Source organism: Dendrobates tinctorius, unplaced genomic scaffold (assembly GCF_039654945.1).
Source record: "Dendrobates tinctorius isolate UK_male_01 unplaced genomic scaffold, ASM3965494v1 ptg000188l, whole genome shotgun sequence".
Lineage (NCBI taxonomy): Eukaryota > Metazoa > Chordata > Amphibia > Anura > Dendrobatidae > Dendrobates > Dendrobates tinctorius.
The window spans coordinates 5,493,184-5,506,863 of NW_027361855.1; the positions used below are offsets into that span (position 1 = coordinate 5,493,184).

Consider the following 13,680-nt stretch of genomic DNA (forward strand, 5'->3'; position numbering starts at 1 on the left):
ACTAAGAGGTCTATCTCTTCCCTGTGTTGTAACCCCAAGTTTCTAGTGACATTTTGGAAGGAAGCTTTCCAAGCTCTGTAACCTTCTGCGTGGTCAGTGAATTTCATGAGTCCCTTGGTAACCAGATCATGTCGTGTGATGAGTTTAGCAAATTCTGATGTGAACCGGTTGTCAGCAGAGTATACTGGTGATGGGTCACCCTGATAGTGATGTGAGGTGCGTTCATACTTGTTAGTATCCCTAGGGTGGCGCCAGCCGGTGTCATATTGCTTCGGTCTGACGTGCGGTGTGTCAGAAAAGTGATTCACATTGGTTATCTGGTGAGGGGCAAGGTAGACATTAGCAGAATTGATTTGCTCCGCATTTTCCTGGAGCTGAGCCTCATGATGAGACTCACTAGTTTCACTGGATGTGTCGTGTTCTTGGTTATAGTTTGGATCAGGAAACTCATTAACATATTGAGATGTGCATTGTGGCGAATCTTGCAGCAGCAACTTCAGACTAGACGCACTGCTACGGCTATGCAGCTCAGGGTTGTGTGCGGCTTCTAGTGATTCTGCCTTGGCTAATGCTGCAGCAGGCTATCTTTTCACTGCTAGGCCCTATAAGGCAGCATCCACACGCGCCTTCTCATTATCTATGCGTGCTTTCTCTAATTTAAGTTGCATCGCTTCTTCAGCATACCTTGCTCGCATTTTGGTGGCTTCAGCATTTGCTCGGTAAATGGCGACCGTGCTGCTGATGGATGCAGTCTTAGAGGAGACGGAAGTAACAGATTTTGTCCTGTGTGATTTGTGGGACATGGTGACTTGGAGGAATGATTGGCTGTGCAGAGATTGCTGTAGCTGTATTAGTCTCTGTGTAGCCGGTGACATGTATCTCACTAGGTGGGTGAGTGCAGTTTCACTAGTTCCTGCAAGCTGGATGAAGGACTGTCTTTCCCTGAATTGCATGAGCTGGATGGCGCTGTGTAACTTGCCTCTGCAGGATGGAAGACTCTTCTATCTCTGAGTTTTCACTAGCTGGATGGCTGTTGTTCACTGTGGTCCTGCAAGATGGAAGGCTCTTTTCTCTGTATTCCCACTAGCTGGAGAGCCGTTGTTTCACTGTTCTGTTCTCACTAATTGAAGCAGACTTCATGTAGCTTAAACAGGCAGCTAAACCTCTATACCGGGGTCCAATAAGGAAACTGAAGGTTGAATCTGTGCTTTATTGAACATAGTGGTATCTTGATGTGGTGAAACTATAATACAAAACATATGCATAGAATCAGTACTGGGTTCGTCAGGGATTTATATATACATAATACATCATCTGCACTAATGGCTAACTTGGGGAGAGCTAACTAAGCAGGGTACATAAGGCAAAATTGGATACAAGAAGCATGTTTACGTACCAACGATGCTGACGCAAAGGGGAAGAGAAATGAGATGTTCCCAGAATGCAGGCTTGAGAGGAAATGGAAGACTGGAGAGAAAAATGTGGCTGTACTAGACCATAATGCTTTGCAAAATAACTCAGGATGCATTGTGAAGAGAGGGAAAATATAAAAGCGAAAATGAAAGTAAAGTAAATACACAATGACACTGCAATTATGACTCTGGTCACTAGATGGAGCCAAAAACAATGAAACACTTACCCTGTGGCTGAAACTGAATATTATGGATATTCACAGCAAATCATTGTATATTTTATCAAAATAGACAGTCAAAGGTTGTGAATTATGTCGGAGACAGAACATGCACTGTGGGTTCTCAGTGTCAGGATCATGGTGAGTGCACCGCAGTATATTAGTGGTTTAAGGAGATGTGAAGCGCCTACATACCATGGATTAAATAGGAGGCAGCTTGAGGCCATTTTTCTGCAAAGAGTAATAGCATCCCCGTTACAAAAGGCAATCAATAGAGGACTGTCATTACTAAAGATGCTGTGTCTGGTGGCTCTTACCGTCCTGAAGTGCACAGTGCAGGAGCTAGCAAAGACACGGCATCTGCCGTTTGTCCCGGGTGCTGGGCAGAGTGTGGCCTGCAGTGTCTTTATCTGCGGAGAAGATGGCGGCTGGGGGGAAGTGCGTCACCGGAAATGACCCAGCGTGCATTCCAGCATCACCATATTGCATTCCACCAGCAGGGAGGTGCTAGGAGAGGAGGGAGTGTGCGCTCCACCTCCATAGGGGGACACCAGAGAAGGGAGGGAGGGAGCGTGTGCATCTAATGCGCAGGTCAGAGCGATCCACTATATTGGCAGTGTGATATGGTGAATGGAATCATGGATGTTCCACTATAGGACCGGATGTGTAGTGGTCAGGCGGTGCCATGAGAGTGAATAGTGATATTCCGTACTCAGGAATTGGTGACTTCACTAAATTCAATGCTGTTGATTCTGCAATAGAAATATATGCAGTTAGTATCATGAATGACTCTGACATTACATCATAAAAAAAATCACACACCTGGAGGAATAACATTAAAATCATGACATGAGGAATGACTGGACATCATATTCTTTATTTAACCCCTTAGGTGCCAGTGTGTTAAGCTCATGAATCCAATATGCCTCTCTCCTTCTGAGGAGATTGATGCGCTTACCACCCCTACGTGGAAGTTGGACTCTATGACTTGACATTTTAATTGAGCAATAGTGTGACCTGTAGTGACGAAGTCGAAAGGGATCGGAAGAAGTAAATTTTTACACCTGATGGTAGACTTGTGTTTTGAAATCCGATCATGTATGGGTTGTGTAGTTACTCCCACGTAGAGTAGCCCACACGGGCATTTGATTAGATATACAGTGCAACAAAGAAAACCCTATATTAAGGGTCACCAATCTAACCCTAGAAGAGGTGCAAAACCAGCTAAACAAGATTAAAATAGATAATTCTCTTAGTACTCGTGGGTGTATGCCATCCGGACCCGGAGATTTAAGTAATGTAATAGACAAACCATTATTTCTTATATTTAGAAACTCTATTGCAATGGGGTCTGTTCAACAGGACTGGCGCATAGCAAATGTGGTACCAATATTCAAAAACGGCTCTAAAAGTGAACCTGGAAATTATAGGCCAGTAAGTCTAACCTCTATTGTTGGTAAAATATTTGAAGGGTTTCTGAGGGATGTTATTCTGGATTATCTCAATGAGAATAACTGTTTAACGCCATATCAGCATGGGTTTATGAGGAATCGCTCCTGACAAACCAATCTAATCAGTTTTTATGAAGAGGTAAGCTATAGACTGGACCAAGGTGAGTCATTGGATGTGGTATATCTTGATTTTTCCAAAGCGTTTGATACTGTGCCACATAAGAGGTTGGTGCACAAAATGAGAATGCTGGGTCTGGGGGAAAATGTGTGTGAATGGGTAAGTAACTGGCTTAGTGATAGAAAGCAAAGGGTGGTTATAAATGGTATATTCTCTAACGGGGTCACTGTGACCAGTGGGGTCCGTGTTGGGACCTATTCTCTTCAACATATTTATTATCGATCTGGTAGAAGGTTTGCACAGTAAAATATCGATATTTGCAGATGATACAAAACTATGTAAAGCAGTCAATACAAGAGAAGATAGTATTCTGCTACAGATGGATCTTGATAAGTTGGGAACTTGGGCTGAAATTGGCAGATGTAGTTTAACAATGATAAATGTAAGGTTATACACATGGGTAGAAGGAATCAATATCACCATTACACACCGAACGGTAAATCACCGGGTAAATCTGACATGGGGATCCTAGTTAATGATAAACTAACCTGGAGCAGCCAGTGCCAGGCAGCGGCTGCCAAGGCAAAAAGGATCATGGGGTGTATTAAAAGAGGTCTGGATACACATGATGAGAGCATTATACTGCCTCTGTACAAATCTCTGGTTAGACCGCACATGGAGTACTGTGTACAGTTTTGGGCACCGGTGCTCAGGAAGGATATAATGGAACTAGAGCAGGTACAAAGGAGGGCAGCAAAATTAATAAAGGGGAAGGGGAAACTACAATACCAAGGGAGATTAGCAAAATTAGGATTATTTAGTCTAGAAAAAAGACGACTGAGTGGCGATCTAATAACCATGTATAAGTATATAAGGGGACAATACAAATATCTCTTCGAGGATCTGTTTATACCAAGGAAGGTGACGGTCACAAGGGGGCATTCTCTGCGTCTGGAGGAGAAAAGGTTTTTCCACCAACATAGAAGAGGAGTCTTTACTGTTAGGGCAGTGAGAATCTGGAATTCAATGCCTGAGGAGGTGATGATGGTGAACTCAGTCGAAGGGTTCAAGAGAGGCCTGGATGTCTTCCTGGATCGTTACGATATTGTATCTTACAGTTATTGTTAGATTCTTTAGAAGGGCGTAGATCTGGGGATTTATTCTGACAGAATTTTATAGACTGAACTGGATGGACTAATGTCTTTTTTCTGCCTTACTAACTATGTTACTATGTTACAAAAGATGTGTTGGATGTGTAATACTCTTTGATGTTGTATTTCTTCCCTGTGTGAGCGTGATGGAAGTAAATACCTTTTTGAACATTATTACATTGCGTACACTGCAGGCAGGCAGGGGAAGGTACCATATTTGGGGTTCATGAGAAAGCGCTGTTTAGATGGGCGGGAGGAACCTTCATCTGCTCTAATTAGAAGATCCCGTATATTGCGTGGTCTCCTAAAACAAGGAAGGAATGGTTCTCTGAATTCATTCACATTGGGATGGGCTGTCTTTCAGATATGCCAGTGACAATGTATGCTGGTTTGTAGTCGATAGGCAAGGGGGTGATAATCATGGACAAAGGGGGATATGGTTCCCTGTTTTTAATTTTGGGGGTAGTCAGATCTAGAGAATTTAATACATTTGGGGGATACCCCCTCTCTGTGAATTTTGTATGCATTTCTGTCATCCGTTGTTTCTGGATCACAGTGTAGGAGACTATTCTTTGAACCATCTTCATTTGGGATTTAGGTATGGAGTTCTTCATCCTGGTGGGATGAAAACTCCCGTAGTGGAGTAGACTAAGGAAAAAAAAAAAGCACAGAAAAAGCGCACTCACAGCCAGATGTGGATATGCGAAAAAGACTTATTAATCAAACAAATGCCAGGAAGGCCGAATACATGATAAAAACAATTAAAAAAACACCAAAATGGAGAGGGTGGGCAGGTGGAATAAGAGCATGCATATGTAAATAAAGCATACAAGACATGATGTGACAAGTAATATTAAATCTCAACAATGCTCTTTTCTCCCAGCAAGTGTGAAAGCTGATATATTGGATTACTTAATTTACTTGTCTCTTATCTCAAAAAGAAGGTCCAAACTATAGCCAATATATAATATATGATTTCACAATAAAGTGAGCAATTATGCCAAGTGGACCTGAATCTTAATACACAAGAGGTAATGTGCCTGATACACATATGTGGGTGAAAAGAGAATGTCAATTTTATATAGTAATAATGTGTTCAGACAGAGCCATGTAATGAACAAAAATCATTCAATCCATGTAAAAAAAAATTAAAGAAAATAAAAAAGAGAAAGTAATCAATAAGAATCATAATATTTACCGAGGGACATCACACTGCCCACCAGCACCCAACGTGTGTCGCTGCAACCTGCAGCTTCATCAGGGAAAGTAGCCAGTTGTATCCACAAGCCCCTTATGTAGTGCAATTGCAATCACAACAGCAAGCACCATCACCTGAGTGCGGCGTCTGCTGTGTGATGAGGGTAATGTGTGTATGTATCAGGTTACTGCACATACGCAGAGAATAGAACCAGGTTCCAAGCACAGACGGATGACGCGCTTAAATAATGAAAGCAATATGTGTAGGTACTAAATTGCCGCGCATGCGCGGTAAACAAACCTGCGTGTCAGGCCCTGAAAGATGACGCGCCTGTGGTCCAGGTACAAAAGGATGAAGCGCTTGCATAATAAAAGCAACAGATACAGGCGCGAATTATTGCGCAAATGCAGAAGACAAACCCACATTTCAAGCCAAAAAATAATAATAAATAAAGCACTTGAAATCCAAGAATAAGGCGATGACGTGCTTACAGAGTTATTGCGCATGTGCAAAGGACAAACCTGCTTGTCAAATCATGAGTTTATAATATGCTTGCCATAGAAATAAGCAGGAGGCAATATATTCCAACAAATGCAATGACATGTCCACACATAACGCTACACATAATAATGCCAAAGTCCCACATCACAAATAGGGGGACACCCTACTATATCATTTTAATATGCAAAACCCATGTGTAGTCACATAAACAAGTCTGTCCATACAAAGATGGATTAGCGTATTCAATCCTAAAACACACCTATGGAAATTACCCCCATATATATGTGCAATTGAAAAACTCAAAACTAAGGTCACATACCAATACAATGATCCAAGTACCACATTAAAATCAGTGAGAGAGAGACACGTTAATTGCAAACACAGCATGTATCTTAATGAGGAGCCAAAGGTGGAATATTTTCAAAAAACATGATCAACAATAGAAATGGAGAAAAAAAAAAAAACTTGAAAAAATTTTTTTTTTCTTTTTAAGTCATGAGAAAACCAGTAAAAGACAAATCCTCATTTATGCCCCCAGGTGTGACCGAATTCAGTTGAAAGATCCACCTAGATTCCATGCGTAAAAGTTCCCGCTGGCGATCTGACTTTCGAAAATTCGGTTTGACCCGCTGTAATCCCACAACTGTGAGACCCCTGAGCTGTCCATTGTGGCACTCCAAAAAATGGGAGGCCACTGAGGTCAAGGTCTTATCCTTTGCCAAGTCTGTCCTTGCCAAATTAACATTGGAAGTGTGCTGCTGCACATGCTTGCGCAATTCTTGAGAGGTCTGTCCAATGTATAATTTAGGACATGGACACACCAACGCGTAAACAACATTATGGGTTTTACAGTTGATGTAATCCTTCAACTTATATTCACGCCCATCCTGTGGATTTGTAAAGCAATTGGTACGTACCATAAAGCCACACACATTACACTCCCCACACGGAAAAGAGCCCCATATGCGAACACCTGACTGGGTTCTAAAAGTTGGTTTCACAAAGTGACTTCTCATGAGAAAGTCACGAAGATTCAGGGCCCTCCAGGCAGTGAGTAAAGGTCTCTCTGGTAGCAAATTTGAAGTACGCACATCCGTTTTCAGAATAGGCCAATGGGTTTCAAAAAGTTTTTTAACCCTGTCCCAGTGGTTATGAAACATAGTGATAAATCTAATCTGATCATTCACAACACGTGGGGTAGGCTTCAAAAGATCATCACGAGTGACAGACATGACCCTGCGATAAGCTTGACTTATTGTGGATCGTGGATAGTGCCGTTCACGTAAATATCTAGAAAGATCCTTAGAATGAGTCCTAAAGTCCTCAAATTCTGTGCAATTACGGCGCAATCTCGCGAACTGTCCGTAGGGTATACCCCTCTTTAGATGTTCTGGGTGGAAACTTCTATAGTCCAAAAGACTATTCGTTGCAGTTGCTTTACGAAAAAGATCGGTGCAAATATGGTTGCCACGGAGAGAGATCCTGAGATCCAGAAAATCTACAGCAGAAACAGAAACATGATGAGTCAAGTGGATGTTAAAAGGATTCTGTTTCAGTGAACCAATGTAACTCTCAAAGTCTTGAACAGTGCCCGTCCAAATCAAAAAAAATATCGTCAATGAAACGAAACAATAAAAATACATGTTCCTTGAAAATTGATGATGGGTACACATGCTCCGCCTCCCACCAACCCAGAAAAAGGTTAGCGAAAGACGGAGCACAACGAGGACCCAACGCGGTATCGGATATCTGTCGAAAAAAAGTCAAATCAAATAAAAAATAATTGTGTGTCAAAATAAATTTTAATAAACCCAAGAGAAAATCATTGTGACCTGAATCAGAATTATCCTGTAGACTCAAAAAATACTCAACGGCCCTTAGTCCCAGATGGTGCGGAATGTTCGTATAGAGGGATTCAACATCAATAGTTATCAATAGTACTGACTCAGGTACTTGAATTAAACTTATTTTATGGATTAAATCCAAAGAATCCCTCAAATATGATGGTAATTCCAACACCAAGGGTTGAAGGAAAAAATATAGGTACGGACAGGCTTTCTCACCGAGGCCCCCAATACCAGCCACAATGGGCCTACCAGGTGGACACGAATTTTTATGCACCTTAGGCAACAAATAGAAAGTGGGTACAACTGTTTTTTTGACAAAGATGTAATCTCTCCCCTGTTTGGTAATTACACCTTCATCGAATGCCACCTGTAATAATCGATCAAGTTTTCGATTAAAAACAGTTGTTGGATCAGAGGGCAGTTTGTAATAGTCTTGATTGTCCAGTTGTCTCCTAGCTTCACTGACATAAAGTTCAGTGGGCCAGAGAACAACATTGCCCCCCTTATCCGCCATTTTAATCAAAAAAGTAGTGTTGGACCTCAAATCAGACAATGCCCTTCTATCAGTCAAGGTTAAATTCTGTTTATTAGGTAAGTCCTGTGGAAGTTGTAATATTTCTTTCCTCATAACCTCAAAAAATGTTTTGACTGATGGTATAAGACAGAGAGGTGGAGAGGTTAATGATGGATTTTTATGAGGAAGACGATTTCCTACCTCTCTCACTTTCATTCAATAGGTCAAGCAAATCCAGAAAGACACATCTGTCAATGGATGAAGACGACTCAGGCAGCAAATCTGGCTTAAGATGTAAAGCCTGTAAAATGACTTTTCTGCAAAATAAGAATAAATCCTTAATAAGTACAAATTTATCAGTCTGTTGCATTGGAGAGAATGTTAAACCCCGCTCTAAAACTGACCTTTCCAGGTCAGTAAGTACATGTTCAGATAAATTGATCCCTTGAAGTGACTGATTTTCAGGGTTCAACAATTGTATCTCCGTTTCTGTGCAGTCTGATACTTGCGTTGTCTTGTGCTTTTTCTTCCTTCTGCCACGCCGGGTCCGCCGTCTACGTCACTTACATCTGAGACTAAAAAAATCACTGGAGCTATTGTCTGAATATGAAGCTGTAGTGTTCTGAACTTTAGGAGTAACACCTCTCCTATTTCCTGAGTGTCTCCACTTGTAAGCTAAATCCTTTTCATAATCCTGTTTATCACGTGCAAGTTTACTTTTTTTATATATATAGTGGAGTAGACTGTTACGATCCGTTGGCTTAGTGTATAAGTCAGGGGAAAGATGGACGGCGTCATCCTTGATGACTAGAGTATCTAGAAAGTTGATCTGTCTCATGTCATGTGTCATAGTGAAGGCAAGGCCAGGCCAAGAGGATTGTAGGAAAGAGAAAAATGAATTTAACGTATCTGGTGGACCCCCCAGATACAAAAAATATAGTTGATGTACCTCTTCCACACCAGGGCAAGCATGCGGAAGAAGTTATCTGTATTGATTACACTTTCCTCGAAGTGGGCTAGCGTACGGGGGTGCTATATTTGAGCCCATAGTGGTGCCTTTGACTTGCAAATAGAAATTAGCCTCAAAGAGGAAGAAATTCCTCGTTAGGATAAATGAGAGTGGGTCACAGAACAGATTGACTTGTTCTGGGTCGAACTCGGACAATCCCAGCAATCTACGTACTGATCTAATACCCTCAATATGGGGTATTGACGTGTACAGGTCCTTTACATCAAATGTCACGAGGATGGCATTTTGTGGAATGTAGCCTAGGTTGTGTATGATGTCTAGGAAGGCCCCTGTATCCAAAAGGAATGATGATGCCCGTTTAGTAAGAGGTGTTAGGATCTTTTCCAAGGTGTTAGGATCTTTTCCAAGTATTTAGAAATAGGGGAGAAAACAGATTCTGTGAAAGCCACAATCGGTCTTCCTGGAGGGTTGTCTAGATTTGTATGTACTTTAGGAAGTACATAAAAAGCAGGGGTAATAGGGAACTGTTTGGTTAGATATTCACATGTTTTATCGTCAAGGACCCCTCTACGCTTGTATTTAGTTAATGTCTCCTGAATTGAATGTTCAACTTCATGGGTTGGATCCCCTTGAAGTGGTTGGTAAACTGATGTATCACTCAATTGGCAATATATTTCACCAAAATACATTGATTTGTCCAGGATCACTATTGCTCCACCCTTATCCGTAGGTTTGATAATTATATCTTTGTCGTCTTGTAGGTTTTTTAAGGCATGTTGGTCGAGTGGAGTAACAGTGGAGGGAAAATGTACTTTTCCTTTGTTTATGTTATCCCTCAGTTTTTGGAATGCGTCATCCACAAAGGAAATGAATGTTTCTAAAGCATGAGACCCTGTGGGGGGTCTATAATTGCTTTTGTTCCTAAGAACTAAGCTCGCAGAGGATATTATTGAGGTTTGTGATGGAATGACGTCACTTGTAGTGTCAATCTTATCAGATATCCAAGAAGTATCATTACTCCTTGCGGAGAATGACATGCTAAGCATGTCGAGGTGAGGAGACTTAAAGCCGCAATGCTCCTCTGGGAAATGTGCTAATTATGCAAATTGTCTTCAGAGAGGAAGAGGACTAGAACTCTAGTGCCACCTTTTGGAAGTAGCAATCCTAAAAGTCAATGTTGACCCTTTAATGAGCCTTGTTACATGACTTAAGGTACTGTCACACTTAGCGATGCACCAGCGATCCCGACCAGCGATATGACGCGGTCAGGATCGCTGGTGCATCGCTAAGTGGTCGCTAGTGAGCTGCCACACAGGCAGATCTCACCAGCAACATCGCTGGGGACGGGGGTCGCTACTTACCTGTCATACTAGGCGATCCTGACGTCTTCCCGCCCGGCTCCACGCTCGTCGTTCGTCTCTCTACAGGAAGCGCCGCAGGAAGCTGATGACGAAAAATGGTCCAGGACATTCTTGCGCGATCAGCGATAACCAGCGGGGGAGCAGGTCGGAGGTAAGTATCAGACACAGCGATATCGCTAGCAATATCGCTATAACTTCACAAGTTATAGCGATATTGCTAGCGATATCGCTTAGTGTGACAGTACCTTTAGGATTAAAGCCATTCCAGAATCTCAATCTTATCAAAGAAATGCAGTTTTAGTCTAAGTGACCTATAAAATCTTTGTAAATCCGTCTCTAGGTTGAACGTATTGTATTTATAGCTAGGGCAGAAGGAAAGGCCTTTCTGTAAAACCCGGTGTTCTGCAATACCTAGATTTTTGGATGAAAAGTTAATTACAAGGGGGTTATTACCTGTTAGCGGGTTATGCGGTTGAAGTCCATATTTCTGCCAGTGTCTCTTTCCTCTGCGGGTCCTCTTCTTCTTGCAGGTCTGCGTCTTTGGCCTAAAAAACGGTTGGCTGAGGGTTGTCTTTCGTAGTCTGATTCTGAAGTTGAGATGTCTGTAGATGATCTGTAGTTTGGACGTGTGGTAAAGTTCCCTGGGTTCTAGGATTCTCACAATTTATAGACCCTGTTCTGTTCATAGTCTTCTGTGTCTCTTGCGAAATTGTTCCTTTTCCATCCAGTCGGTGTTGTTCTATTATACTATTTATCTTGGTCTTTAGATTGTTGAATTCCTCTGTGGTGGTTAAAGATGCCAGCTGGTTCTCGATGTTATTTCTTCCTTACACTTTGTGATTCCGCAGTGCAGATGCTCTAACGTGAGGGTTATAAAGGTCAAAAGAACATTTATTAATAATTTGTTCAAAATGTGAGCAAAATTCTTGAGAGTCACTAAAACGAGTTGGACGTAAGGGACACATAGGCCCATAGGTATTCTCTGAACCTTGAGATACTCTGAGAGGGTGACACAATGTAACTCAAAATTGGTACAGTGTCTTAGTTCCCTCTCCAGATCACATCCCCTGGTCTCTTTTGGTGGGACTGTGCTATGATGCTGGATGTTTCTTCTGCATTTTATGAGAAGGTAAGTGATGTTATTGCCCAATGCAGGATCAGGCAGGAGACAGCAGACCTCAAGTTGCACAGGAAGAGCTAATCACCAGCAACAATTGAGGGAAGCCTGCTCACTTAAATACTCCCAATCAGTAACCCCAGATCTTCAGTTATCATCATCAGGTGGCAGACCTCTGAGAATCCGGCCAGCTCCACTACCCACAGTACCCACCAGAGGGAGCCCCAACTCAGAAGTAAGAGAATTCACAACAGTACCCCCCCATGAGGAGGGGTCACCGAACCCTCATCCACACCACCAGGCCGATCAGAATGGGCCCAGTGAAAAGCCGAACCAATCTCTCGGCATGAATGTCAGAAGCAGAGACCCAAGAATTATCCTTCTTGCCATAAACTGACCAGCTAATGCGGAGCAATGAATTTCAGACATTACTCTTCTCCTCCACTGGTCAGGGACATACAATGTCCTGTGTCTCAAGCCGTGCCCGCCTGTCCTGTGTCTCAAGCCGTGCCCACCTGTCCTGTGTCTCAAGCCGTGCCTTCCTGTCCTGTGTCTCCAAGCTGTGCCTGCCTGTCTTGTGTCCCCAAGCCGTGCCCGCCTGCCCTGTGTCCCCAAGCCGTGCCCGCCTGCCCTGTGTCTCAAGCCGTACCCGCTTGCCCTGTGTCTCAAGCCGTGCCCGCTTGCCCTGTGTCTCCAAGCCGTGCCTGCTTGCCCTGTGTCTCGAAGCCATGCCCGCTTGCCCTGTCTCCAAGCCGTGCTCGCTTGCCCTGTGTCTTCAAGCCGTGCTCGCTTGCCCTGTGTCTTCAAGCCGTGCCCACTTGCCCTGTGTCTCCAAGCCGTGCCTGCTTGCCCTGTGTCTCCAAGCCGTGCCTGCCATGCCTACCTGCCTGTCTACAACACCTGTCCGAGTGACTTGTCCCCGAGTGGGATCAGCAGTCACAGCCAGACACCACCCTGGAGTGGTACCCGACAGCTATCTGCCGCACAAGCCTGACCTCACCATCAGAGGCTCCAGCGAAGACCAAGGTAGCTGTCGTAGTCACGCCCCTTCCAGGATAGTCTGGTTTGTGGCACAGTGGGGCCACAACCCCCCGGCTCGCGCCAATCAGCCAAGGTGGGAGCATGACAGAAAGGTTAGTAACTTAGCGGATTGCAGACTCCTAATCCTAACAACACAACTAACGGTAGCCGTGGAGGATACCTACGATGCCCTTGATGCCTCGACACAGCCAGAGAACTAACTAGGCCTAAAGCAAGAAAGGTGAAATCTAAACTGCCCCGGATTAGAACCCTAAAGAAATAGATAGCCCCAAACATATATTGTTGGTGAGACCAGATGAGGGAAAAACACGGGAAGAAAATATACTGAGCAAATGATGGGGCCCAAACTGTCTAGATGGGATAGGAAAGGAAAGACATTGTCTGCAATCTCACTAAATCCCTAAAAAAAATCCAACACGTATGATGCACAAAAAACACTGAGGTCTCACGACCTCTCCCCCACTATATCAGCATTCTGGTGTAAACTGGCAGTGACGCGCCCCAGATGGCGTGGGATACTCGCTACCGAGCCTATTAACTTCAATGGGAAATGTCACAGTGGCAGTGACCTGGTCCGTGGCCTCAGGCGGTCATGTAAAAGGGGTAGAATTGGATAGGGATAAAGTTTATGTAATGATTCGTGACACCAGTTGGAGTGTTCGACTGTAGTATAGCTGGCACTGCAGATGATCCCTGGGGGAGTAGATGGTGTTGGCAGGGCAGATGTTAAACCCTCTCCAACCAGGGCTAGCCCCCAGAGATTGTGATGGAAGTAGAAGGC

General features: G+C 43.4%; 1 long non-coding RNA gene across 1 annotated transcript in view; it reads right to left on the reverse strand.

The window, feature by feature from the left end:
* Positions 1-5,966: 5,966 nt before the first annotated feature.
* LOC141055594 (uncharacterized) overlaps positions 5,967-13,680 on the reverse strand; it is a 43,670-nt gene continuing 35,956 nt past the window's right edge. Inside the window, exons 2-4 of the long non-coding RNA XR_012221497.1 lie at positions 11,195-11,599; positions 8,612-8,727; positions 5,967-7,547 (exon numbers count right to left, since the gene is read on the reverse strand). This is a non-coding gene — a long non-coding RNA (uncharacterized lncRNA). The remainder of the gene's footprint in view (positions 7,548-8,611; positions 8,728-11,194; positions 11,600-13,680) is intronic.